A 23,967-nucleotide genomic window follows, 5' to 3' on the forward strand; every position below is an offset into this window, starting at 1 on the left:
CGCACAGCAGCAGCCACCTTCAATCTGCTGCTGGACAGCCAGCAGCAGCAGCAGCAGGAGAGGTAATTAATCAGCAACCCTCCTGCTAAGGGTAGACAGCTGCTCGTTCCACCCCCCCACCCCCCCGCCTTAATTGGTTCTCCTCCCTTCCAACGGTGTTGAGGCGGGTGGGAACAGCCGGGGGTTGAGGGTACTGTGCTAAAAGAGGTGGAGTTATGCAGATCTAAAACGCGTGGATTGCAGCAGCAGCAAGCCGAAAAGTGCAGGCATGTGAGGGATCTAGAGGTTGACAGCATGTCTTCTTAACGGGAGTCCAGGTGGCCATCTCCACAAATGGACTTTTCAGAATCCTTGGGTGGCACCGTAGTCGGAAACCAATTCTGGTTATCGCTTCTCGGCCTTTTGGCTAAGATCAAGTGTAGTATCTGTTCTTATCAGTTTAATATCTGATACGTCCCCTATCTGGGGACCATATATTAAATGGATTTTTAGAACAGGGAGATGGAAAAAGAGCTTGCTCTGTCCACTCCACGCATTGACCTGGTATTGCAGTATCTCCAGGACCGGTGCACCCCTTCTTTAATGCAGTTTCTAAAATCAGAAAGAATTGAATTCAATGCTTTTTGTTCATTTGGCTTGTTTGTCAGATTTTGGGATGGACTCTTTGGCTTTGCTTTTCTTCTCCTCATTGGATTTTTCATGTTAAAAGTTGCAGAAGCCAGATGACAAGCTCATTTTGGTTCAACTTCAGCAACTGTGCATTGCATTGCCATGTAATGTAATGCAATGCTATCTATCTAGCTCTCCCTCTATACTTCCTTTTGGATAAACAGACATATTAGGCAAGCATTTTGGAGCTTTCACCTAAATAACTACAGGTGGTGAGATAAGCTGCACAATATAATTGACCTTTCAGTATATTGTTGCACACACACCATCTATTTAGCAAATGCCCTTGTTATCAACAGCAGCCTTTTAAACTCACCTGAGCTAACAGGTATGTGAGCTGGTTACTCTGCTGCGCTTAAAATTTCTTTTTTGGTTTGCTACAATGCCTTTTCTGAAACGTTGTCTCCCTCTGCTGGAACACTGACTTCTTTCATTTAATGCCTGCAGACTATAAAAGAGAAACCAACCCAAAAAGGTGGGTTGATTAGTCTGTGGCATTCTTTTAAACTGTTGCTTATGGCGGTCTCTGTGAGCTTCTCAGTGACATTCAGCCATCCAGGTATCCCGCCTGCAGTAGACGGAATGTGGCAATGGAACGCTGGCTGCGCGTGTCATAATAGGCTCTGAGCCTTTATATACCTGCGCACAGCAGCAGCCACCTTCAGTCTGCTGCTGGACAGCCAGCAGCAGCAGCAGCAGGAGAGGTAATTAATCAGCAACCCTCCTGCTAAGGGTAGACAGCTGCTCGTTCCACCCCCCCCCGCCTTAATTGGTTCTCCTCCCTTCCAACGGTGTTGAGGCGGGTGGGAACAGCCGGGGGTTGAGGGTACTGTGCTAAAAGAGGTGGAGTTATGCAGATCTAAAACGCGTGGATTGCAGCAGCAGCAAGCCGAAAAGTGCAGGCATGTGAGGGATCTAGAGGTTGACGGCATGTCTTCTTAACGGGAGTCCAGGTGGCCATCTCCACAAATGGACTTTTCAGAATCCTTGGGTGGCACCGTAGTCGGAAACCAATTCTGGTTATCGCTTCTCGGCCTTTTGGCTAAGATCAAGTGTAGTATCTGTTCTTATCAGTTTAATATCTGATACGTCCCCTATCTGGGGACCATATATTAAATGGATTTTTAGAACAGGGAGATGGAAAAAGAGCTTGCTCTGTCCACTCCACGCATTGACCTGGTATTGCAGTATCTCCAGGACCGGTGCACCCCTTCTTTAATGCAGTTTCTAAAATCAGAAAGAATTGAATTCAATGCTTTTTGTTCATTTGGCTTGTTTGTCGGATTTTGGGATGGACTCATTGGCTTTGCTTTTCTTCTCCTCATTGGATTTTTCATGTTAAAAGTTGCAGAAGCCAGATGACAAGCTCATTTTGGTTCAACTTCAGCAACTGTGCATTGCATTGCCATGTAATGTAATGCAATGCTATCTATCTAGCTCTCCCTCTATACTTCCTTTTGGATAAACAGACATATTAGGCAAGCATTTTGGAGCTTTCACCTAAATATCTACAGGTGGTGAGATAAGCTGCACAATATAATTGACCTTTCAGTATATTGTTGCACACACACCATCTATTTAGCAAATGCCCTTGTTATCAACAGCAGCCTTTTAAACTCACCTGAGCTAACAGGTATGTGAGCTGGTTACTCTGCTGCGCTTAAAATTTCTTTTTTGGTTTGCTACAATGCCTTTTCTGAAACGTTGTCTCCCTCTGCTGGAACACTGACTTCTTTCATTTAATGCCTGCAGACTATAAAAGAGAAACCAACCCAAAAAGTTTGGTTGATTAGTCTGTGGCATTCTTTTAAACTGTTGCTTATGGCGGTCTCTGTGAGCTTCTCAGTGACATTCAGCCATCCAGGTATCCCGCCTGCAGTAGACGGAATGTGGCAATGGAACGCTGGCTGCGCGTGTCATAATAGGCTCTGAGCCTTTATATACCTGCGCACAGCAGCAGCCACCTTCAGTCTGCTGCTGGACAGCCAGCAGCAGCAGCAGCAGGAGAGGTAATTAATCAGCAACCCTCCTGCTAAGGGTAGACAGCTGCTCGTTCCACCCTCCCCCCCCGCCTTAATTGGTTCTCCTCCCTTCCAACGGTGTTGAGGCGGGTGGGAACAGCCGGGGGTTGAGGGTACTGTGCTAAAAGAGGTGGAGTTATGCAGATGTAAAACGAGTGGATTGCAGCAGCAGCAAGCCGAAAAGTGCAGGCATGTGAGGGATCTAGAGTTTGACAGCATGTCTTCTTAACGGGAGTCCAGGTGGCCATCTCCACAAATGGACTTTTCAGAATCCTTGGGTGGCACCGTAGTCGGAAACCAATTCTGGTTATCGCTTCTCGGCCTTTTGGCTAAGATCAAGTGTAGTATCTGTTCTTATCAGTTTAATATCTGATACGTCCCCTATCTGGGGACCATATATTAAATGGATTTTTAGAACAGGGAGATGGAAAAAGAGCTTGCTCTGTCCACTCCACGCATTGACCTGGTATTGCAGTATCTCCAGGACCGGTGCACCCCTTCTTTAATGCAGTTTCTAAAATCAGAAAGAATTGAATTCAATGCTTTTTGTTCATTTGGCTTGTTTGTCGGATTTTGGGATGGACTCTTTGGCTTTGCTTTTCTTCTCCTCATTGGATTTTTCATGTTAAAAGTTGCAGAAGCCAGATGACAAGCTCATTTTGGTTCAACTTCAGCAACTGTGCATTGCATTGCCATGTAATGTAATGCAATGCTATCTATCTAGCTCTCCCTCTATACTTCCTTTTGGATAAACAGACATATTAGGCAAGCATTTTGGAGCTTTCACCTAAATATCTACAGGTGGTGAGATAAGCTGCACAATATAATTGACCTTTCAGTATATTGTTGCACACACACCATCTATTTAGCAAATGCCCTTGTTATCAACAGCAGCCTTTTAAACTCACCTGAGCTAACAGGTATGTGAGCTGGTTACTCTGCTGCGCTTAAAATTTCTTTTTTGGTTTGCTACAATGCCTTTTCTGAAACGTTGTCTCCCTCTGCTGGAACACTGACTTCTTTCATTTAATGCCTGCAGACTATAAAAGAGAAACCAACCCAAAAAGTTTGGTTGATTAGTCTGTGGCATTCTTTTAAACTGTTGCTTATGGCGGTCTCTGTGAGCTTCTCAGTGACATTCAGCCATCCAGGTATCCCGCCTGCAGTAGACGGAATGTGGCAATGGAACGCTGGCTGCGCGTGTCATAATAGGCTCTGAGCCTTTATATACCTGCGCACAGCAGCAGCCACCTTCAGTCTGCTGCTGGACAGCCAGCAGCAGCAGCAGCAGGAGAGGTAATTAATCAGCAACCCTCCTGCTAAGGGTAGACAGCTGCTCGTTCCACCCCCCCCCCCGCCTTAATTGGTTCTCCTCCCTTCCAACGGTGTTGAGGCGGGTGGGAACAGCCGGGGGTTGAGGGTACTGTGCTAAAAGAGGTGGAGTTATGCAGATCTAAAACGCGTGGATTGCAGCAGCAGCAAGCCGAAAAGTGCAGGCATGTGAGGGATCTAGAGTTTGACAGCATGTCTTCTTAACGGGAGTCCAGGTGGCCATCTCCACAAATGGACTTTTCAGAATCCTTGGGTGGCACCGTAGTCGGAAACCAATTCTGGTTATCGCTTCTCGGCCTTTTGGCTAAGATCAAGTGTAGTATCTGTTCTTATCAGTTTAATATCTGATACGTCCTCTATCTGGGGACCATATATTAAATGGATTTTTAGAACAGGGAGATGGAAAAAGAGCTTGCTCTGTCCACTCCACGCATTGACCTGGTATTGCAGTATCTCCAGGACCGGTGCACCCCTTCTTTAATGCAGTTTCTAAAATCAGAAAGAATTGAATTCAATGCTTTTTGTTCATTTGGCTTGTTTGTCGGATTTTGGGATGGACTCTTTGGCTTTGCTTTTCTTCTCCTCATTGGATTTTTCATGTTAAAAGTTGCAGAAGCCAGATGACAAGCTCATTTTGGTTCAACTTCAGCAACTGTGCATTGCATTGCCATGTAATGTAATGCAATGCTATCTATCTAGCTCTCCCTCTATACTTCCTTTTGGATAAACAGACATATTAGGCAAGCATTTTGGAGCTTTCACCTAAATAACTACAGGTGGTGAGATAAGCTGCACAATATAATTGACCTTTCAGTATATTGTTGCACACACACCATCTATTTAGCAAATGCCCTTGTTATCAACAGCAGCCTTTTAAACTCACCTGAGCTAACAGGTATGTGAGCTGGTTACTCTGCTGCGCTTAAAATTTCTTTTTTGGTTTGCTACAATGCCTTTTCTTAAACGTTGTCTCCCTCTGCTGGAACACTGACTTCTTTCATTTAATGCCTGCAGACTATAAAAGAGAAACCAACCCAAAAAGTTTGGTTGATTAGTCTGTGGCATTCTTTTAAACTGTTGCTTATGGCGGTCTCTGTGAGCTTCTCAGTGACATTCAGCCATCCAGGTATCCCGCCTGCAGTAGACGGAATGTGGCAATGGAACGCTGGCTGCGCGTGTCATAATAGGCTCTGAGCCTTTATATACCTGCGCACAGCAGCAGCCACCTTCAGTCTGCTGCTGGACAGCCAGCAGCAGCAGCAGCAGCAGGAGAGGTAATTAATCAGCAACCCTCCTGCTAAGGGTAGACAGCTGCTCGTTCCACCCCCCCCCCCCCCCGCCTTAATTGGTTTTCCTCCCTTCCAACGGTGTTGAGGCGGGTGGGAACAGCCGGGGGTTGAGGGTACTGTGCTAAAAGAGGTGGAGTTATGCAGATCTAAAACGCGTGGATTGCAGCAGCAGCAAGCCGAAAAGTGCAGGCATGTGAGGGATCTAGAGGTTGACAGCATGTCTTCTTAACGGGAGTCCAGGTGGCCATCTCCACAAATGGACTTTTCAGAATCCTTGGGTGGCACCGTAGTCGGAAACCAATTCTGGTTATCGCTTCTCGGCCTTTTGACTAAGATCAAGTGTAGTATCTGTTCTTATCAGTTTAATATCTGATACGTCCCCTATCTGGGGACCATATATTAAATGGATTTTTAGAACAGGGAGATGGAAAAAGAGCTTGCTCTGTCCACTCCACGCATTGACCTGGTATTGCAGTATCTCCAGGACCGGTGCACCCCTTCTTTAATGCAGTTTCTAAAATCAGAAAGAATTGAATTCAATGCTTTTTGTTCATTTGGCTTGTTTGTCGGATTTTGGGATGGACTCTTTGGCTTTGCTTTTCTTCTCCTCATTGGATTTTTCATGTTAAAAGTTGCAGAAGCCAGATGACAAGCTCATTTTGGTTCAACTTCAGCAACTGTGCATTGCATTGCCATGTAATGTAATGCAATGCTATCTATCTAGCTCTCCCTCTATACTTCCTTTTGGATAAACAGACATATTAGGCAAGCATTTTGGAGCTTTCACCTAAATAACTACAGGTGGTGAGATAAGCTGCACAATATAATTGACCTTTCAGTATATTGTTGCACACACACCATCTATTTAGCAAATGCCCTTGTTATCAACAGCAGCCTTTTAAACTCACCTGAGCTAACAGGTATGTGAGCTGGTTACTCTGCTGCGCTTAAAATTTCTTTTTTGGTTTGCTACAATGCCTTTTCTGAAACGTTGTCTCCCTCTGCTGGAACACTGACTTCTTTCATTTAATGCCTGCAGACTATAAAAGAGAAACCAACCCAAAAAGTTTGGTTGATTAGTCTGTGGCATTCTTTTAAACTGTTGCTTATGGCGGTCTCTGTGAGCTTCTCAGTGACATTCAGCCATCCAGGTATCCCGCCTGCAGTAGATGGAATGTGGCAATGGAACGCTGGCTGCGCGTGTCATAATAGGCTCTGAGCCTTTATATACCTGCGCACAGCAGCAGCCACCTTCAGTCTGCTGCTGGACAGCCAGCAGCAGCAGCAGCAGGAGAGGTAATTAATCAGCAACCCTCCTGCTAAGGGTAGACAGCTGCTCGTTCCACCCCCCCCCCCCCCCGCCTTAATTGGTTCTCCTCCCTTCCAACGGTGTTGAGGCGGGTGGGAACAGCCGGGGGTTGAGGGTACTGTGCTAAAAGAGGTGGAGTTATGCAGATCTAAAACGCGTGGATTGCAGCAGCAGCAAGCCGAAAAGTGCAGGCATGTGAGGGATCTAGAGGTTGACAGCATGTCTTCTTAACGGGAGTCCAGGTGGCCATCTCCACAAATGGACTTTTCAGAATCCTTGGGTGGCACCATAGTCGGAAACCAATTCTGGTTATCGCTTCTCGGCCTTTTGGCTAAGATCAAGTGTAGTATCTGTTCTTATCAGTTTAATATCTGATACGTCCCCTATCTGGGGACCATATATTAAATGGATTTTAAGAACAGGGAGATGGAAAAAGAGCTTGCTCTGTCCACTCCACGCATTGACCTGGTATTGCAGTATCTCCAGGACCGGTGCACCCCTTCTTTAATGCAGTTTCTAAAATCAGAAAGAATTGAATTCAATGCTTTTTGTTCATTTGGCTTGTTTGTCGGATTTTGGGATGGACTCTTTGGCTTTGCTTTTCTTCTCCTCATTGGATTTTTCATGTTAAAAGTTGCAGAAGCCAGATGACAAGCTCATTTTGGTTCAACTTCAGCAACTGTGCATTGCATTGCCATGTAATGTAATGCAATGCTATCTATCTAGCTCTCCCTCTATACTTCCTTTTGGATAAACAGACATATTAGGCAAGCATTTTGGAGCTTTCACCTAAATAACTACAGGTGGTGAGATAAGCTGCACAATATAATTGACCTTTCAGTATATTGTTGCACACACACCATCTATTTAGCAAATGCCCTTGTTATCAACAGCAGCCTTTTAAACTCACCTGAGCTAACAGGTATGTGAGCTGGTTACTCTGCTGCGCTTAAAATTTCTTTTTTGGTTTGCTACAATGCCTTTTCTGAGACGTTGTCTCCCTCTGCTGGAACACTGACTTCTTTCATTTAATGCCTGCAGACTATAAAAGAGAAACCAACCCAAAAAGTTTGGTTGATTAGTCTGTGGCATTCTTTTAAACTGTTGCTTATGGCGGTCTCTGTGAGCTTCTCAGTGACATTCAGCCATCCAGGTATCCCGCCTGCAGTAGACGGAATGTGGCAATGGAACGCTGGCTGCGCGTGTCATAATAGGCTCTGAGCCTTTATATACCTGCGCACAGCAGCAGCCACCTTCAGTCTGCTGCTGGACAGCCAGCAGCAGCAGCAGCAGGAGAGGTAATTAATCAGCAACCCTCCTGCTAAGGGTAGACAGCTGCTCGTTCCACCCCCCCCCCGCCTTAATTGGTTTTCCTCCCTTCCAACGGTGTTGAGGCGGATGGGAACAGCCGGGGGTTGAGGGTACTGTGCTAAAAGAGGTGGAGTTATGCAGATCTAAAACGCGTGGATTGCAGCAGCAGCAAGCCGAAAAGTGCAGGCATGTGAGGGATCTAGAGGTTGACAGCATGTCTTCTTAACGGGAGTCCAGGTGGCCATCTCCACAAATGGACTTTTCAGAATCCTTGGGTGGCACCGTAGTCGGAAACCAATTCTGGTTATCGCTTCTCGGCCTTTTGGCTAAGATCAAGTGTAGTATCTGTTCTTATCAGTTTAATATCTGATACGTCCCCTATCTGGGGACCATATATTAAATGGATTTTTAGAACAGGGAGATGGAAAAAGAGCTTGCTCTGTCCACTCCACGCATTGACCTGGTATTGCAGTATCTCCAGGACCGGTGCACCCCTTCTTTAATGCAGTTTCTAAAATCAGAAAGAATTGAATTCAATGCTTTTTGTTCATTTGGCTTGTTTGTCGGATTTTGGGATGGACTCTTTGGCTTTGCTTTTCTTCTCCTCATTGGATTTTTCATGTTAAAAGTTGCAGAAGCCAGATGACAAGCTCATTTTGGTTCAACTTCAGCAACTGTGCATTGCATTGCCATGTAATGTAATGCAATGCTATCTATCTAGCTCTCCCTCTATACTTCCTTTTGGATAAACAGACATATTAGGCAAGCATTTTGGAGCTTTCACCTAAATAACTACAGGTGGTGAGATAAGCTGCACAATATAATTGACCTTTCAGTATATTGTTGCACACACACCATCTATTTAGCAAATGCCCTTGTTATCAACAGCAGCCTTTTAAACTCACCTGAGCTAACAGGTATGTGAGCTGGTTACTCTGCTGCGCTTAAAATTTCTTTTTTGGTTTGCTACAATGCCTTTTCTGAAACGTTGTCTCCCTCTGCTGGAACACTGACTTCTTTCATTTAATGCCTGCAGACTATAAAAGAGAAACCAACCCAAAAAGTTTGGTTGATTAGTCTGTGGCATTCTTTTAAACTGTTGCTTATGGCGGTCTCTGTGAGCTTCTCAGTGACATTCAGCCATCCAGGTATCCCGCCTGCAGTAGACGGAATGTGGCAATGGAACGCTGGCTGCGCGTGTCATAATAGGCTCTGAGCCTTTATATACCTGCGCACAGCAGCAGCCACCTTCAGTCTGCTGCTGGACAGCCAGCAGCAGCAGCAGCAGGAGAGGTAATTAATCAGCAACCCTCCTGCTAAGGGTAGACAGCTGCTCGTTCCACCCCCCCCCCCCCGCCTTAATTGGTTTTCCTCCCTTCCAACGGTGTTGAGGTGGGTGGGAACAGCCGGGGGTTGAGGGTACTGTGCTAAAAGAGGTGGAGTTATGCAGATCTGAAACGCGTGGATTGCAGCAGCAGCAAGCCGAAAAGTGCAGGCATGTGAGGGATCTAGAGGTTGACAGCATGTCTTCTTAACGGGAGTCCAGGTGGCCATCTCCACAAATGGACTTTTCAGAATCCTTGGGTGGCACCGTAGTCGGAAACCAATTCTGGTTATCGCTTCTCGGCCTTTTGGCTAAGATCAAGTGTAGTATCTGTTCTTATCAGTTTAATATCTGATACGTCCCCTATCTGGGGACCATATATTAAATGGATTTTTAGAACAGGGAGATGGAAAAAGAGCTTGCTCTGTCCACTCCACGCATTGACCTGGTATTGCAGTATCTCCAGGACCGGTGCACCCCTTCTTTAATGCAGTTTCTAAAATCAGAAAGAATTGAATTCAATGCTTTTTGTTCATTTGGCTTGTTTGTCGGATTTTGGGATGGACTCTTTGGCTTTGCTTTTCTTCTCCTCATTGGATTTTTCATGTTAAAAGTTGCAGAAGCCAGATGACAAGCTCATTTTGGTTCAACTTCAGCAACTGTGCATTGCATTGCCATGTAATGTAATGCAATGCTATCTATCTAGCTCTCCCTCTATACTTCCTTTTGGATAAACAGACATATTAGGCAAGCATTTTGGAGCTTTCACCTAAATAACTACAGGTGGTGAGATAAGCTGCACAATATAATTGACCTTTCAGTATATTGTTGCACACACACCATCTATTTAGCAAATGCCCTTGTTATCAACAGCAGCCTTTTAAACTCACCTGAGCTAACAGGTATGTGAGCTGGTTACTCTGCTGCGCTTAAAATTTCTTTTTTGGTTTGCTACAATGCCTTTTCTGAAACGTTGTCTCCCTCTGCTGGAACACTGACTTCTTTCATTTAATGCCTGCAGACTATAAAAGAGAAACCAACCCAAAAAGTTTGGTTGATTAGTCTGTGGCATTCTTTTAAACTGTTGCTTATGGCGGTCTCTGTGAGCTTCTCAGTGACATTCAGCCATCCAGGTATCCCGCCTGCAGTAGACGGAATGTGGCAATGGAACGCTGGCTGCGCGTGTCATAATAGGCTCTGAGCCTTTATATACCTGCGCACAGCAGCAGCCACCTTCAGTCTGCTGCTGGACAGCCAGCAGCAGCAGCAGCAGGAGAGGTAATTAATCAGCAACCCTCCTGCTAAGGGTAGACAGCTGCTCGTTCCACCCCCCCCCCCGCCTTAATTGGTTCTCCTCCCTTCCAACGGTGTTGAGGCGGGTGGGAACAGCCGGGGGTTGAGGGTACTGTGCTAAAAGAGGTGGAGTTATGCAGATCTAAAACGCGTGGATTGCAGCAGCAGCAAGCCGAAAAGTGCAGGCATGTGAGGGATCTAGAGGTTGACAGCATGTCTTCTTAACGGGAGTCCAGGTGGCCATCTCCACAAATGGACTTTTCAGAATCCTTGGGTGGCACCGTAGTCGGAAACCAATTCTGGTTATCGCTTCTCGGCCTTTTGGCTAAGATCAAGTGTAGTATCTGTTCTTATCAGTTTAATATCTGATACGTCCCCTATCTGGGGACCATATATTAAATGGATTTTTAGAACAGGGAGATGGAAAAAGAGCTTGCTCTGTCCACTCCACGCATTGACCTGGTATTGCAGTATCTCCAGGACCGGTGCACCCCTTCTTTAATGCAGTTTCTAAAATCAGAAAGAATTGAATTCAATGCTTTTTGTTCATTTGGCTTGTTTGTCGGATTTTGGGATGGACTCTTTGGCTTTGCTTTTCTTCTCCTCATTGGATTTTTCATGTTAAAAGTTGCAGAAGCCAGATGACAAGCTCATTTTGGTTCAACTTCAGCAACTGTGCATTGCATTGCCATGTAATGTAATGCAATGCTATCTATCTAGCTCTCCCTCTATACTTCCTTTTGGATAAACAGACATATTAGGCAAGCATTTTGGAGCTTTCACCTAAATAACTACAGGTGGTGAGATAAGCTGCACAATATAATTGACCTTTCAGTATATTGTTGCACACACACCATCTATTTAGCAAATGCCCTTGTTATCAACAGCAGCCTTTTAAACTCACCTGAGCTAACAGGTATGTGAGCTGGTTACTCTGCTGCGCTTAAAATTTCTTTTTTGGTTTGCTACAATGCCTTTTCTGAAACGTTGTCTCCCTCTGCTGGAACACTGACTTCTTTCATTTAATGCCTGCAGACTATAAAAGAGAAACCAACCCAAAAAGTTTGGTTGATTAGTCTGTGGCATTCTTTTAAACTGTTGGTAATGGCGGTCTCTGTGAGCTTCTCAGTGACATTCAGCCATCCAGGTATCCCGCCTGCAGTAGACGGAATGTGGCAATGGAACGCTGGCTGCGCGTGTCATAATAGGCTCTGAGCCTTTATATACCTGCGCACAGCAGCAGCCACCTTCAGTCTGCTGCTGGACAGCCAGCAGCAGCAGCAGCAGGAGAGGTAATTAATCAGCAACCCTCCTGCTAAGGGTAGACAGCTGCTCGTTCCACCCCCACCCGCCCCCCCCGCCTTAATTGGTTCTCCTCCCTTCCAACGGTGTTGAGGCGGGTGGGAACAGCCGGGGGTTGAGGGTACTGTGCTAAAAGAGGTGGAGTTATGCAGATCTAAAACGCGTGGATTGCAGCAGCAGCAAGCCGAAAAGTGCAGGCATGTGAGGGATCTAGAGGTTGACAGCATGTCTTCTTAACGGGAGTCCAGGTGGCCATCTCCACAAATGGACTTTTCAGAATCCTTGGGTGGCACCGTAGTCGGAAACCAATTCTGGTTATCGCTTCTCGGCCTTTTGGCTAAGATCAAGTGTAGTATCTGTTCTTATCAGTTTAATATCTGATACGTCCCCTATCTGGGGACCATATATTAAATGGATTTTTAGAACAGGGAGATGGAAAAAGAGCTTGCTCTGTCCACTCCACGCATTGACCTGGTATTGCAGTATCTCCAGGACCGGTGCACCCCTTCTTTAATGCAGTTTCTAAAATCAGAAAGAATTGAATTCAATGCTTTTTGTTCATTTGGCTTGTTTGTCGGATTTTGGGATGGACTCTTTGGCTTTGCTTTTCTTCTCCTCATTGGATTTTTCATGTTGAAAGTTGCAGAAGCCAGATGACAAGCTCATTTTGGTTCAACTTCAGCAACTGTGCATTGCATTGCCATGTAATGTAATGCAATGCTATCTATCTAGTTCTCCCTCTATACTTCCTTTTGGATAAACAGACATATTAGGCAAGCATTTTGGAGCTTTCACCTAAATAACTACAGGTGGTGAGATAAGCTGCACAATATAATTGACCTTTCAGTATATTGTTGCACACACACCATCTATTTAGCAAATGCCCTTGTTATCAACAGCAGCCTTTTAAACTCACCTGAGCTAACAGGTATGTGAGCTGGTTACTCTGCTGCGCTTAAAATTTCTTTTTTGGTTTGCTACAATGCCTTTTCTGAAACGTTGTCTCCCTCTGCTGGAACACTGACTTCTTTCATTTAATGCCTGCAGACTATAAAAGAGAAACCAACCCAAAAAGTTTGGTTGATTAGTCTGTGGCATTCTTTTAAACTGTTGCTTATGGCGGTCTCTGTGAGCTTCTCAGTGACATTCAGCCATCCAGGTATCCCGCCTGCAGTAGACGGAATGTGGCAATGGACGCTGGCTGCGCATGTCATAATAGGCTCTGAGCCTTTATATACCTGCGCACAGCAGCAGCCACCTTCAGTCTGCTGCTGGACAGCCAGCAGCAGCAGCAGCAGGAGAGGTAATTAATCAGCAACCCTCCTGCTAAGGGTAGACAGCTGCTCGTTCCACCCCCCCCCCCGCCTTAATTGGTTCTCCTCCCTTCCAACGGTGTTGAGGCGGGTGGGAACAGCCGGGGGTTGAGGGTACTGTGCTAAAAGAGGTGGAGTTATGCAGATCTAAAACGCGTGGATTGCAGCAGCAGCAAGCCGAAAAGTGCAGGCATGTGAGGGATCTAGAGGTTGACAGCATGTCTTCTTAACGGGAGTCCACGTGGCCATCTCCACAAATGGACTTTTCAGAATCCTTGGGTGGCACCGTAGTCGGAAACCAATTCTGGTTATCGCTTCTCGGCCTTTTGGCTAAGATCAAGTGTAGTATCTGTTCTTATCAGTTTAATATCTGATACGTCCCCTATCTGGGGACCATATATTAAATGGATTTTTAGAACAGGGAGATGGAAAAAGAGCTTGCTCTGTCCACTCCACGCATTGACCTGGTATTGCAGTATCTCCAGGACCGGTGCACCCCTTCTTTAATGCAGTTTCTAAAATCAGAAAGAATTGAATTCAATGCTTTTTGTTCATTTGGCTTGTTTGTCGGATTTTGGGATGGACTCTTTGGCTTTGCTTTTCTTCTCCTCATTGGATTTTTCATGTTAAAAGTTGCAGAAGCCAGATGACAAGCTCATTTTGGTTCAACTTCAGCAACTGTGCATTGCATTGCCATGTAATGTAATGCAATGCTATCTATCTAGCTCTCCCTCTATACTTCCTTTTGGATAAACAGACATATTAGGCAAGCATTTTGGAGCTTTCACCTAAATAACTACAGGTGGTGAGATAAGCTGCACAATATAATTGACCTTTCAGTATATTGTTGCACACACACCATCTATTTAGCAAATGCCCTTGTTATCAACAGCAGCCTTTTAAACTCACCTGAGCTAACAGGTATGTGAGCTGGTTACTCTGCTGCGCTTAAAATTTCTTTTTTGGTTTGCTACAATGCCTTTTCTGAAACGTTGTCTCCCTCTGCTGGAACACTGACTTCTTTCATTTAATGCCTGCAGACTATAAAAGAGAAACCAACCCAAAAAGTTTGGTTGATTAGTCTGTGGCATTCTTTTAAACTGTTGCTTATGGCGGTCTCTGTGAGCTTCTCAGTGACATTCAGCCATCCAGGTATCCTGCCTGCAGTAGACGGAATGTGGCAATGGAACGCTGGCTGCGCGTGTCATAATAGGCTCTGAGCCTTTATATACCTGCGCACAGCAGCAGCCACCTTCAGTCTACTGCTGGACAGCCAGCAGCAGCAGCAGCAGGAGAGGTAATTAATCAGCAACCCTCCTGCTAAGGGTAGACAGCTGCTCGTTCCACCCCCCCCCCCGCCTTAATTGGTTCTCCTCCCTTCCAACGGTGTTGAGGCGGGTGGGAACAGCCGGGGGTTGAGGGTACTGTGCTAAAAGAGGTGGAGTTATGCAGATCTAAAACGCGTGGATTGCAGCAGCAGCAAGCCGAAAAGTGCAGGCATGTGAGGGATCTAGAGGTTGACAGCATGTCTTCTTAACGGGAGTCCAGGTGGCCATCTCCACAAATGGACTTTTCAGAATCCTTGGGTGGCACCGTAGTCGGAAACCAATTCTGGTTATCGCTTCTCGGCCTTTTGGCTAAGATCAAGTGTAGTATCTGTTCTTATCAGTTTAATATCTGATACGTCCCCTATCTGGGGACCATATATTAAATGGATTTTTAGAACAGAGAGATGGAAAAAGAGCTTGCTCTGTCCACTCCACGCATTGACCTGGTATTGCAGTATCTCCAGGACCGGTGCACCCCTTCTTTAATGCAGTTTCTAAAATCAGAAAGAATTGAATTCAATGCTTTTTGTTCATTTGGCTTGTTTGTCGGATTTGTGATGGACTCTCTGGCTTTGCTTTTCTTCTCCTCATTGGATTTTTCATGTTAAAAGTTGCAGAAGCCAGATGACAAGCTCATTTTGGTTCAACTTCAGCAACTGTGCATTGCATTGCCATGTAATGTAATGCAATGCTATCTATCTAGCTCTCCCTCTATACTTCCTTTTGGATAAACAGACATATTAGGCAAGCATTTTGGAGCTTTCACCTAAATAACTACAGGTGGTGAGATAAGCTGCACAATATAATTGACCTTTCAGTATATTGTTGCACACACACAATCTATTTAGCAAATGCCCTTGTTATCAACAGCAGCCTTTTAAACTCACCTGAGCTAACAGGTATGTGAGCTGGTTACTCTGCTGCGCTTAAAATTTCTTTTTTGGTTTGCTACAATGCCTTTTCTGAAACGTTGTCTCCCTCTGCTGGAACACTGACTTCTTTCATTTAATGCCTGCAGACTATAAAAGAGAAACCAACCCAAAAAGTTTGGTTGATTAGTCTGTGGCATTCTTTTAAACTGTTGCTTATGGCGGTCTCTGTGAGCTTCTCAGTGACATTCAGCCATCCAGGTATCCCGCCTGCAGTAGACGGAATGTGGCAATGGAACGCTGGCTGCGCGTGTCATAATAGGCTCTGAGCCTTTATATACCTGCGCACAGCAGCAGCCACCTTCAGTCTGCTGCTGGACAGCCAGCAGCAGCAGCAGGAGAGGTAATTAATCAGCAACCCTCCTGCTAAGGGTAGACAGCTGCTCGTTCCACCCCCCCCCCCGCCTTAATTGGTTCTCCTCCCTTCCAACGGTGTTGAGGCGGGTGGGAACAGCCGGGGGTTGAGGGTACTGTGCTAAAAGAGGTGGAGTTATGCAGATCTAAAACGCGTGGATTGCAGCAGCAGCAAGCCGAAAAGTGCAGGCATGTGAGGGATCTAGAGGTTGACAGCATGTCTTCTTAACGGGAGTCCAGGTGGCCATCTCCACAAATGGACTTTTCAGAATCCTTGGGTGGCACCGTAGTCGGAAACCAATTCTGGTTATCGCTTCTCGGCCTTTTGGCTAAGATCAAGTGTAGTATCTGTTCTTATCAGTTTAATATCTGATACGTCCCCTATCTGGGGACCATATATTAAATGGATTTTTAGAACAGGGAGATGGAAAAAGAGCTTGCTCTGTCCACTCCACGCATTGACCTGGTATTGCAGTATCTCCAGGACCGGTGCACCCCTTCTTTAATGCAGTTTCTAAAATCAGAAAGAATTGAATTCAATGCTTTTTGTTCATTTGGCTTGTTTGTCGGATTTTGGGATGGACTCTTTGGCTTTGCTTTTCTTCTCCTCATTGGATTTTTCATGTTAAAAGTTGCAGAAGCCAGATGACAAGCTCATTTTGGTTCAACTTCAGCAACTGTGCATTGCATTGCCATGTAATGTAATGCAATGCTATCTATCTAGCTCTCCCTCTATACTTCCTTTTGGATAAACAGACATATTAGGCAAGCATTTTGGAGCTTTCACCTAAATAACTACAGGTGGTGAGATAAGCTGCACAATATAATTGACCTTTCAGTATATTGTTGCACACACACCATCTATTTAGCAAATGCCCTTGTTATCAACAGCAGCCTTTTAAACTCACCTGAGCTAACAGGTATGTGAGCTGGTTACTCTGCTGCGCTTAAAATTTCTTTTTTGGTTTGCTACAATGCCTTTTCTGAAACGTTGTCTCCCTCTGCTGGAACACTGACTTCTTTCATTTAATGCCTGCAGACTATAAAAGAGAAACCAACCCAAAAAGTTTGGTTGATTAGTCTGTGGCATTCTTTTAAACTGTTGCTTATGGCGGTCTCTGTGAGCTTCTCAGTGACATTCAGCCATCCAGGTATCCCGCCTGCAGTAGACGGAATGTGGCAATGGAACGCTGGCTGCGCGTGTCATAATAGGCTCTGAGCCTTTATATACCTGCGCACAGCAGTAGCCACCTTCAGTCTGCTGCTGGACAGCCAGCAGCAGCAGCAGCAGCAGGAGAGGTAATTAATCAGCAACCCTCCTGCTAAGGGTAGACAGCTGCTCGTTCCACCCCCCCCCCCCCCGCCTTAATTGGTTCTCCTCCCTTCCAACGGTGTTGAGTCGGGTGGGAACAGCCGGGGGTTGAGGGTACTGTGCTAAAAGAGGTGGAGTTATGCAGATCTAAAAAGCGTGGATTGCAGCAGCAGCAAGCCGAAAAGTGCAGGCATGTGAGGGATCTAGAGGTTGACAGCATGTCTTCTTAACGGGAGTCCAGGTGGCCATCTCCACAAATGGACTTTTCAGAATCCTTGGGTGGCACCGTAGTCGGAAACCAATTCTGGTTATCGCTTCTCGGCCTTTTGGCTAAGATCAAGTGTAGTATCTGTTCTTATCAGTTTAATATCTGATACGTCCCCTATCTGGGGACCATATATTAAATGGATTTTTAGAACAGGGAGATGGAAAAAGAGCTTGCTCTGTCCACTCCACGCATTGACCTGGTATTGCAGTATCTCCAGGACCGGTGCACCCCTTCTTTAATGCAGTTTCTAAAATCAGAAAGAATTGAATTCAATGCTTTTTGTTCATTTGGCTTGTTTGTCGGATTTTGGGATGGACTCTTTGGCTTTGCTTTTCTTCTCCTCATTGGATTTTTCATGTTAAAAGTTGCAGAAGCCAGATGACAAGCTCATTTTGGTTCAACTTCAGCAACTGTGCATTGCATTGCCATGTAATGTAATGCAATGCTATCTATCTAGCTCTCCCTCTATACTTCCTTTTGGATAAACAGACATATTAGGCAAGCATTTTGGAGCTTTCACCTAAATAACTACAGGTGGTGAGATAAGCTGCACAATATAATTGACCTTTCAGTATATTGTTGCACACACACCATCTATTTAGCAAATGCCCTTGTTATCAACAGCAGCCTTTTAAACTCACCTGAGCTAACAGGTATGTGAGCTGGTTACTCTGCTGCGCTTAAAATTTCTTTTTTGGTTTGCTACAATGCCTTTTCTGAAACGTTGTCTCCCTCTGCTGAAACACTGACTTCTTTCATTTAATGCCTGCAGACTATAAAAGAGAAACCAACCCAAAAAGTTTGGTTGATTAGTCTGTGGCATTCTTTTAAACTGTTGCTTATGGCGGTCTCTGTGAGCTTCTCAGTGACATTCAGCCATCCAGGTATCCCGCCTGCAGTAGACGGAATGTGGCAATGGAACGCTGGCTGCGCGTGTCATAATAGGCTCTGAGCCTTTATATACCTGCGCACAGCAGCAGCCACCTTCAGTCTGCTGCTGGACAGCCAGCAGCAGCAGCAGCAGGAGAGGTAATTAATCAGCAACCCTCCTGCTAAGGGTAGACAGCTGCTCGTTCCACCCCCCCCCCCGCCTTAATTGGTTCTCCTCCCTTCCAACGGTGTTGAGGCGGGTGGGAACAGCCGGGGGTTGAGGGTACTGTGCTAAAAGAGGTGGAGTTATGCAGATCTAAAACGCGTGGATTGCAGCAGCAGCAAGCCGAAAAGTGCAGGCATATGAGGGATCTAGAGGTTGACAGCATGTCTTCTTAACGGGAGTCCAGGTGGCCATCTCCACAAATGGACTTTTCAGAATCCTTGGGTGGCACCGTAGTCGGAAACCAATTCTGGTTATCGCTTCTCGGCCTTTTGGCTAAGATCAAGTGTAGTATCTGTTCTTATCAGTTTAATATCTGATACGTCCCCTATCTGGGGACCATATATTAAATGGATTTTTAGAACAGGGAGATGGAAAAAGAGCTTGCTCTGTCCACTCCACGCATTGACCTGGTATTGCAGTATCTCCAGGACCGATGCACCCCTTCTTTAATGCAGTTTCTAAAATCAGAAAGAATTGAATTCAATGCTTTTTGTTCATTTGGCTTGTTTGTCGGATTTTGGGATGGACTCTTTGGCTTTGCTTTTCTTCTCCTCATTGGATTTTTCATGTTAAAAGTTGCAGAAGCCAGATGACAAGCTCATTTTGGTTCAACTTCAGCAACTGTGCATTGCATTGCCATGTAATGTAATGCAATGCTATCTATCTAGCTCTCCCTCTATACTTCCTTTTGGATAAACAGACATATTAGGCAAGCATTTTGGAGCTTTCACCTAAATAACTACAGGTGGTGAGATAAGCTGCACAATATAATTGACCTTTCAGTATATTGTTGCACACACACCATCTATTTAGCAAATGCCCTTGTTATCAACAGCAGCCTTTTAAACTCACCTGAGCTAACAGGTATGTGAGCTGGTTACTCTGCTGCGCTTAAAATTTCTTTTTTGGTTTGCTACAATGCCTTTTCTGAAACGTTGTCTCCCTCTGCTGGAACACTGACTTCTTTCATTTAATGCCTGCAGACTATAAAAGAGAAACCAACCCAAAAAGTTTGGTTGATTAGTCTGTGGCATTCTTTTAAACTGTTGCTTATGGCGGTCTCTGTGAGCTTCTCAGTGACATTCAGCCATCCAGGTATCCCGCCTGCAGTAGACGGAATGTGGCAATGGAACGCTGGCTGCGCGTGTCATAATAGGCTCTGAGCCTTTATATACCTGCGCACAGCAGCAGCCACCTTCAGTCTGCTGCTGGACAGCCAGCAGCAGCAGCAGCAGGAGAGGTAATTAATCAGCAACCCTCCTGCTAAGGGTAGAAAGCTGCTCGTTCCACCCCCCCCCCGCCTTAATTGGTTCTCCTCCCTTCCAACGGTGTTGAGGCGGGTGGGAACAGCCGGGGGTTGAGGGTACTGTGCTAAAAGAGGTGGAGTTATGCAGATCTAAAACGCGTGGATTGCAGCAGCAGCAAGCCGAAAAGTGCAGGCATGTGAGGGATCTAGAGGTTGACAGCATGTCTTCTTAACGGGAGTCCAGGTGGCCATCTCCACAAATGGACTTTTCAGAATCCTTGGGTGGCACCGTAGTCGGAAACCAATTCTGGTTATCGCTTCTCGGCCTTTTGGCTAAGATCAAGTGTAGTATCTGTTCTTATCAGTTTAATATCTGATACGTCCCCTATCTGGGGGCCATATATTAAATGGATTTTTAGAACAGGGAGATGGAAAAAGAGCTTGCTCTGTCCACTCCACGCATTGACCTGGTATTGCAGTATCTCCAGGACCGGTGCACCTCTTCTTTAATGCAGTTTCTAAAATCAGAAAGAATTGAATTCAATGCTTTTTGTTCATTTGGCTTGTTTGTCGGATTTTGGGATGGACTCTTTGGCTTTGCTTTTCTTCTCCTCATTGGATTTTTCATGTTAAAAGTTGCAGAAGCCAGATGACAAGCTCATTTTCGTTCAACTTCAGCAACTGTGCATTGCATTGCCATGTAATGTAATGCAATGCTATCTATCTAGCTCTCCCTCTATACTTCCTTTTGGATAAACAGACATATTAGGCAAGCATTTTGGAGCTTTCACCTAAATAACTACAGGTGGTGAGATAAGCTGCACAATATAATTGACCTTTCAGTATATTGTTGCACACACACCATCTATTTAGCAAATGCCCTTGTTATCAACAGCAGCCTTTTAAACTCACCTGAGCTAACAGGTATGTGAGCTGGTTACTCTGCTGCGCTTAAAATTTCTTTTTTGGTTTGCTACAATGCCTTTTCTGAAACGTTGTCTCCCTCTGCTGGAACACTGACTTCTTTCATTTAATGCCTGCAGACTATAAAAGAGAAACCAACCCAAAAAGTTTGGTTGATTAGTCTGTGGCATTCTTTTAAACTGTTGCTTATGGCGGTCTCTGTGAGCTTCTCAGTGACATTCAGCCATCCAGGTATCCCGCCTGCAGTAGACGGAATGTGGCAATGGAACGCTGGCTGCGCGTGTCATAATAGGCTCTGAGCCTTTATATACCTGCGCACAGCAGCAGCCACCTTCAGTCTGCTGCTGGACAGCCAGCAGCAGCAGCAGCAGGAGAGGTAATTAATCAGCAACCCTCCTGCTAAGGGTAGACAGCTGCTCGTTCCACCCCCCCCCCCCCCCCCCGCCTTAATTGGTTCTCCTCATTTCCAACGGTGTTGAGGCGGGTGGGAACAGCCGGGGGTTGAGGGTACTGTGCTAAAAGAGGTGGAGTTATGCAGATCTAAAACACGTGGATTGCAGCAGCAGCAAGCCGAAAAGTGCAGGCATGTGAGGGATCTAGAGGTTGACAGCATGTCTTCTTAACGGGAGTCCAGGTGGCCATCTCCACAAATGGACTTTTCAGAATCCTTGGGTGGCACCGTAGTCGGAAACCAATTCTGGTTATCGCTTCTCGGCCTTTTGGTTAAGATCAAGTGTAGTATCTTTTGAAAAGGCAGTTTTGTCCTTGGGCTGCCCTAGTAAATTGATGCATATTACACACTGGTTTGGTGCACTTGTTAGTACGCCAGGTGGCTCATAGAGTTATCTGATGGAAAATATGGCCCTCCAGGATCGAAGTCACTAGGCTGGGTAAGTGTGAGGGCTTTGGAGCAATGTGCCCCAGGAGTAGGCGCCCTGGTGGGAGTCCAAGCTTACTGGGACTGGGAACCCCAGAAACACTTGGCTTCGTAGCACGCCGCACCTTTGCCAATCATACTTTCTGAGCAACCCCCCCTATTCCTGGCCTCCGGGCTAGGAAGGGGAATTTTTATAAACCCGGTCGGAGGTCCGGTCAGCTTTGGGCTGAGAAACCAACACAGGCTCCAGCTCCACTAGGGTGGCAGCCTAGATGGAAGCTGGGATCACGAAAACGGCTCTTCTCCGGCTTCGGCTAGGGAGAGCATCGGAGATCCCTGACCCTCGCTGTGACCTTCTGGCTCGGAGGGATGGGGATGGTTTATTGGGGACCCTTTCCTCCGGGAAGGGTCCACATGAATCCTCGCCTCGTGCGCTGTTTTGGTGTGACTTCGGTCACATTTTTCAGTGCCTTGGATGCAGCTTCAATCAAAAAATCTGTTCTTATCAGTTTAATATCTGATACGTCCCCTATCTGGGGACCATATATTAAATGGATTTTTAGAACAGGGAGATGGAAAAAGAGCTTGCTCTGTCCACTCCACGCATTGACCTGGTATTGCAGTATCTCCAGGACCGGTGCACCCCTTCTTTAATGCAGTTTCTAAAATCAGAAAGAATTGAATTCAATGCTTTTTGTTCATTTGGCTTGTTTGTCGGATTTTGGGATGGACTCTTTGGCTTTGCTTTTCTTCTCCTCATTGGATTTTTCATGTTAAAAGTTGCAGAAGCCAGATGACAAGCTCATTTTGGTTCAACTTCAGCAACTGTGCATTGCATTGCCATGTAATGTAATGCAATGCTATCTATCTAGCTCTCCCTCTATACTTCCTTTTGGATAAACAGACATATTAGGCAAGCATTTTGGAGCTTTCACCTAAATAACTACAGGTGGTGAGATAAGCTGCACAATATAATTGACCTTTCAGTATATTGTTGCACACACACCATCTATTTAGCAAATGCCCTTGTTATCAACAGCAGCCTTTTAAACTCACCTGAGCTAACAGGTATGTGAGCTGGTTACTCTGCTGCGCTTAAAATTTCTTTTTTGGTTTGCTACAATGCCTTTTCTGAAACGTTGTCTCCCTCTGCTGGAACACTGACTTCTTTCATTTAATGCCTGCAGACTATAAAAGAGAAACCAACCCAAAAAGTTTGGTTGATTAGTCTGTGGCATTCTTTTAAACTGTTGCTTATGGCGGTCTCTGTGAGCTTCTCAGTGACATTCAGCCATCCAGGTATCCCGCCTGCAGTAGACGGAATGTGGCAATGGAACGCTGGCTGCGCGTGTCATAATAGGCTCTGAGCCTTTATATACCTGCGCACAGCAGCAGCCACCTTCAGTCTGCTGCTGGACAGCCAGCAGCAGCAGCAGCAGGAGAGGTAATTAATCAGCAACCCTCCTGCTAAGGGTAGACAGCTGCTCGTTCCACCCCCCCCCGCCTTAATTGGTTCTCCTCCCTTCCAACGGTGTTGAGGCGGGTGGGAACAGCCGGGGGTTGAGGGTACTGTGCTAAAAGAGGTGGAGTTATGCAGATCTAAAACGCGTGGATTGCAGCAGCAGCAAGCCGAAAAGTGCAGGCATGTGAGGGATCTAGAGGTTGACAGCATGTCTTCTTAACGGGAGTCCAGGTGGCCATCTCCACAAATGGACTTTTCAGAATCCTTGGGTGGCACCGTAGTCGGAAACCAATTCTGGTTATCGCTTCTCGGCCTTTTGGCTAAGATCAAGTGTAGTATCTGTTCTTATCAGTTTAATATCTGATACGTCCCCTATCTGGGGACCATATATTAAATGGATTTTTAGAACAGGGAGATGGAAAAAGAGCTTGCTCTGTCCACTCCACGCATTGACCTGGTATTGCAGTATCTCCAGGACCGGTGCACCCCTTCTTTAATGCAGTTTCTAAAATCAGAAAGAATTGAATTCAATGCTTTTTGTTCATTTGGCTTGTTTGTCGGATTTTGGGATGGACTCTTTGGCTTTGCTTTTCTTCTCCTCATTGGATTTTTCATGTTAAAAGTTGCAGAAGCCAGATGACAAGCTCATTTTGGTTCAACTTCAGCAACTGTGCATTGCATTGCCATGTAATGTAATGCAATGCTATCTATCTAGCTCTCCCTCTATACTTCCTTTTGGATAAACAGACATATTAGGCAAGCATTTTGGAGCTTTCACCTAAATAACTACAGGTGGTGAGATAAGCTGCACAATATAATTGACCTTTCAGTATATTGTTGCACACACACCATCTATTTAGCAAATGCCCTTGTTATCAACAGCAGCCTTTTAAACTCACCTGAGCTAACAGGTATGTGAGCTGGTTACTCTGCTGCGCTTAAAATTTCTTTTTTGGTTTGCTACAATGCCTTTTCTGAAACGTTGTCTCCCTCTGCTGGAACACTGAC

The 23,967-nt window shown here is 45.5% G+C and overlaps 18 non-coding genes and 1 pseudogene across 18 annotated transcripts; all 19 read left to right on the forward strand.

Annotated features, from left to right (window-relative positions):
- The first annotated feature begins 386 nt into the window (after window positions 1-386).
- LOC141180845 (U2 spliceosomal RNA) lies at window positions 387-577 on the forward strand. The gene has a single exon (XR_012256478.1). It is a non-coding gene; the product is annotated as a U2 spliceosomal RNA (small nuclear RNA).
- Window positions 578-1,691: 1,114 nt separating this feature from the next.
- Window positions 1,692-1,882, forward strand: LOC141180847 (U2 spliceosomal RNA). The gene has a single exon (XR_012256479.1). It is a non-coding gene; the product is annotated as a U2 spliceosomal RNA (small nuclear RNA).
- Window positions 1,883-2,999: 1,117 nt separating this feature from the next.
- On the forward strand, window positions 3,000-3,190 carry LOC141180849 (U2 spliceosomal RNA). Its single transcript, XR_012256481.1, has one exon. It is a non-coding gene; the product is annotated as a U2 spliceosomal RNA (small nuclear RNA).
- A 1,116-nt stretch (window positions 3,191-4,306) lies between these two features.
- LOC141181573 (U2 spliceosomal RNA) lies at window positions 4,307-4,497 on the forward strand. Its single transcript, XR_012257137.1, has one exon. It is a non-coding gene; the product is annotated as a U2 spliceosomal RNA (small nuclear RNA).
- A 1,123-nt stretch (window positions 4,498-5,620) lies between these two features.
- LOC141181834 (U2 spliceosomal RNA) lies at window positions 5,621-5,811 on the forward strand. Its single transcript, XR_012257374.1, has one exon. It is a non-coding gene; the product is annotated as a U2 spliceosomal RNA (small nuclear RNA).
- A 1,120-nt stretch (window positions 5,812-6,931) lies between these two features.
- On the forward strand, window positions 6,932-7,122 carry LOC141181604 (U2 spliceosomal RNA). The gene has a single exon (XR_012257165.1). It is a non-coding gene; the product is annotated as a U2 spliceosomal RNA (small nuclear RNA).
- Window positions 7,123-8,237: 1,115 nt separating this feature from the next.
- Window positions 8,238-8,428, forward strand: LOC141180850 (U2 spliceosomal RNA). Its single transcript, XR_012256482.1, has one exon. It is a non-coding gene; the product is annotated as a U2 spliceosomal RNA (small nuclear RNA).
- A 1,118-nt stretch (window positions 8,429-9,546) lies between these two features.
- Window positions 9,547-9,737, forward strand: LOC141180851 (U2 spliceosomal RNA). The gene has a single exon (XR_012256483.1). It is a non-coding gene; the product is annotated as a U2 spliceosomal RNA (small nuclear RNA).
- Window positions 9,738-10,853: 1,116 nt separating this feature from the next.
- On the forward strand, window positions 10,854-11,044 carry LOC141180852 (U2 spliceosomal RNA). Its single transcript, XR_012256484.1, has one exon. It is a non-coding gene; the product is annotated as a U2 spliceosomal RNA (small nuclear RNA).
- A 1,123-nt stretch (window positions 11,045-12,167) lies between these two features.
- Window positions 12,168-12,358, forward strand: LOC141180853 (U2 spliceosomal RNA). Its single transcript, XR_012256485.1, has one exon. It is a non-coding gene; the product is annotated as a U2 spliceosomal RNA (small nuclear RNA).
- A 1,115-nt stretch (window positions 12,359-13,473) lies between these two features.
- Window positions 13,474-13,664, forward strand: LOC141180854 (U2 spliceosomal RNA). Its single transcript, XR_012256486.1, has one exon. It is a non-coding gene; the product is annotated as a U2 spliceosomal RNA (small nuclear RNA).
- A 1,116-nt stretch (window positions 13,665-14,780) lies between these two features.
- Window positions 14,781-14,971, forward strand: LOC141181771 (U2 spliceosomal RNA). The gene has a single exon (XR_012257317.1). It is a non-coding gene; the product is annotated as a U2 spliceosomal RNA (small nuclear RNA).
- Window positions 14,972-16,083: 1,112 nt separating this feature from the next.
- On the forward strand, window positions 16,084-16,274 carry LOC141180855 (U2 spliceosomal RNA). Its single transcript, XR_012256487.1, has one exon. It is a non-coding gene; the product is annotated as a U2 spliceosomal RNA (small nuclear RNA).
- Window positions 16,275-17,396: 1,122 nt separating this feature from the next.
- Window positions 17,397-17,587, forward strand: LOC141180856 (U2 spliceosomal RNA). The gene has a single exon (XR_012256488.1). It is a non-coding gene; the product is annotated as a U2 spliceosomal RNA (small nuclear RNA).
- Window positions 17,588-18,703: 1,116 nt separating this feature from the next.
- Window positions 18,704-18,894, forward strand: LOC141181456 (U2 spliceosomal RNA). Its single transcript, XR_012257031.1, has one exon. It is a non-coding gene; the product is annotated as a U2 spliceosomal RNA (small nuclear RNA).
- Window positions 18,895-20,009: 1,115 nt separating this feature from the next.
- On the forward strand, window positions 20,010-20,200 carry LOC141181599 (U2 spliceosomal RNA). Its single transcript, XR_012257160.1, has one exon. It is a non-coding gene; the product is annotated as a U2 spliceosomal RNA (small nuclear RNA).
- Window positions 20,201-21,323: 1,123 nt separating this feature from the next.
- Window positions 21,324-21,439, forward strand: LOC141182167 (U2 spliceosomal RNA; annotated as a pseudogene).
- A 524-nt stretch (window positions 21,440-21,963) lies between these two features.
- On the forward strand, window positions 21,964-22,145 carry LOC141181883 (U2 spliceosomal RNA). Its single transcript, XR_012257416.1, has one exon. It is a non-coding gene; the product is annotated as a U2 spliceosomal RNA (small nuclear RNA).
- A 1,114-nt stretch (window positions 22,146-23,259) lies between these two features.
- On the forward strand, window positions 23,260-23,450 carry LOC141180858 (U2 spliceosomal RNA). Its single transcript, XR_012256489.1, has one exon. It is a non-coding gene; the product is annotated as a U2 spliceosomal RNA (small nuclear RNA).
- Window positions 23,451-23,967: the final 517 nt, after the last annotated feature.

Source organism: Phyllobates terribilis, unplaced genomic scaffold, assembly GCF_046119375.1.
Source record: "Phyllobates terribilis strain yellow unplaced genomic scaffold, ASM4611937v1 Scaffold_34__1_contigs__length_13252353, whole genome shotgun sequence".
NCBI lineage: Eukaryota > Metazoa > Chordata > Amphibia > Anura > Dendrobatidae > Phyllobates > Phyllobates terribilis.